Genomic DNA, 2,782 nt, shown 5'->3' with positions numbered 1-2,782 from the left:
GCTCGGGCATCTGGTGAGGATGCCTCCTGGACGCCTCCCTGGTGAGGTGTTCCGGGCACATCCCACCGGGAGGAGGCCCAGGGGAAGACCCAGGACATGATGGAGGGACTATGTTTCTCGGCTGGCCTGGGAACGCCTTGGGATTACCCCGGAGGAGCTGGCCCAAGTGGCTGGGCAGAGGGAAGTCTGGGTCTCCCTGCTTAGGCTGCTACCCCCGCGACCCGACCCCGGATAAGAGGAAGAGAATGAGAAAATGTCTTCATTACAACACTTTTTTTTCAATTTTTAGAAGAAAGGTGTATGCTCGTGTGTGTGTGTGTGTGTGTAATTGTGTAAGTCATTTTTTATCCTGTACATTCAATGGTCCAGAGTCAGGTCTCCTAGATATATGCTCTCCAACTTAAAGGGAATGTTTGAGCCAAATATATTGTTAATATGTTGACCAGGTCGTCATTGTAAATGAGAATTGGTTCTCAACTGACTTACCTGTTAAAATAAAGGTTCTTTTATGTTTATGAAGCTTGATCCAGTAATCTTGAATAACTTGAGAACTCCAAAAAATATAGTAGTAACGCCAGAAATATTGGATTGTAAATGCCTGCACGGGATTTGAAAAAGATTGTGATTTGATTGTCAAGGTGAAGCATCAAAAATAACAAGTAACAATAAGTATAAATGGCAATCCTTTCAGTGTCCTCAGCAAGTATGTACCGGCCCACATGCACAAAACAAAGTGCACAAAATCCACAACAACAACAACAAAATCTGCTGATCTGCAGTGAACCAGAAATCAACTGAGAGAAAACAAGAAGCAAACGATTCCTTGATGCTTCACAGAGACACTGACATTAATACAAATTTATTGTTTGTTTGTTGTTGACACATCCAGCTGTGTTTCTGATAAATAAAATGAAAAAATACTGAATAAAGGCCGTCATTATTCTCCAAACCTAGAACTTTTATTGACTTTTAACTTAGAAATTGAATAAGAGACCATAAATTTACAAAGATTCTTGTTATAAAGGGGTCTGGAAACAGTCAGGGATCATCTCAGCTCCAGTTTACCGGCAAATAAATGCACTGACATGGACTGTAAGGGCCAACCAGGGGCCACCACGGCCCCAACAACAAATCAGTCTCTTAATGAGCTTTCTGTGACTCTGATCGTGGTGATGGAGGAAGAAATGCTGGGACAGACACTTTATTTGAAACATAACTTGATGAACATTGTTCGAGCCACTCAACAACACGTCCCTCCATAAATCCATCCCTCCTCCTGGTGACCAGGTGCTGACACTTTCCCCTGCCAGCGTGAGGAGAGCATTCAGTAGGATCAATGCCCGGAAAGCTCAGGGTCCCGATAATATTCCCGGTCGTGTGCTTAAGGACTGTGCCTGGGAACTCACAGAGGTTTACACAGACATTTACAGCGTCTCTCTGAGTCAGGCTGGGGTTCCCACATGCTTTAAAGCCACCAACATTATCCCAGTCCCAAAGAAGTCATCACCATCTTGCTTCAATGACTACCGCCCGGTCACACTCACCTCCATCCTCATGAAGTGCTTTGAACGGCTGGTCATGCATCACTTCAGGTCATCCCTCCCCCCTTCCCTGGACCCCTACCAGTTTGCTTACCGATCTAACCGCACGACTGAAGATGCCATCTCCACTGCTCTTCACTCTGTCCTTACACATCTGGACAAGAATGACACTTATGTCAGAATGCTGTTTATTGACTTCAGCTCAGCATTCAACACAATCATTCCTCAACAACTCTTTCACAAACTGGATGGTCTGGGGATGAGCACATCACTCTGCAACTGGCTACTAGACTTTCTGACCAGAAGACCACAGGCAGTGCAGGTTGGCAACAAAACATCCAGTATCACCATAATAAACACAGGGTCACCCCAAGGATGTGTGCTGAGTCCCCTCTTGTTCACCTTGCTAATCCACGACTGCGCACCGGTACTCTGCTCCAACCTGTTTATCAAGTTTGCGGATGACACGACGGTGGTGGGTCTCATCAGCAACAAAGATGAGTCTCACTACAGGTGCGAAGTCAGTCATCTGGCCTCCTGGTGCAAGGTAAACAACCTCTCTCTGAATGCTGAGAAGACCAAGGACTTGTTGTGGACTTCAGGAGAACCCACAGACAGCACACTCCTCTGTCCATCATCAGCGGGTGAGCAGTACGAAGTTCCTGGGTGTGCACATCACAGAGGACCTCCCCTGGACCACCAACTCAGCAGCACTGGCCAGGAAGGCAAATCAGCGGCTTTATTTTCTGCGCAAACTAAGAAGAGCTGGTGCCCCCACCGCCATCTTAACCACCTTTTACAGAGGGGCCATCGAGAGCATCCTAACCAGGTGTTCTACCGTGTGGTATGGGGCCTGCACAGTATCTTACCACAGGACCCTCCAGCGCATTGTAAGGGCAGCTGAGAAGATTGTTGGCACCCCCCTCCCCTCCCTTCAGGACTTGTACAGCAACCGCCTTACACGGAAGGCTCTCCGCCTGGTGAGAGACGCCACCCCCCCACTGCACAGCTTCTTCAGCCTGCTGCCATCAGGGAGGAGACCTCAGAGTCTCCGGGCTAGGACCAGTAGACTGAGGGACAGCTCCGTCCACCAGGCTGTGAGGATGCTCAACTCACTCCCTGCTCTCCCCCCCCCTCCCCATCCTGCCCATAATACACTCCACTCGAGTAGACTAAACCCTCCTCCAACCGTTTTGGAACCGTTTGGAATTTGCACAACCTATATGGTGTCTGCCCCCCCC

Source organism: Kryptolebias marmoratus, linkage group LG4 (assembly GCF_001649575.2).
Source record: "Kryptolebias marmoratus isolate JLee-2015 linkage group LG4, ASM164957v2, whole genome shotgun sequence".
Lineage (NCBI taxonomy): Eukaryota > Metazoa > Chordata > Actinopteri > Cyprinodontiformes > Rivulidae > Kryptolebias > Kryptolebias marmoratus.
This window is presented reverse-complemented; position numbering follows the sequence as displayed.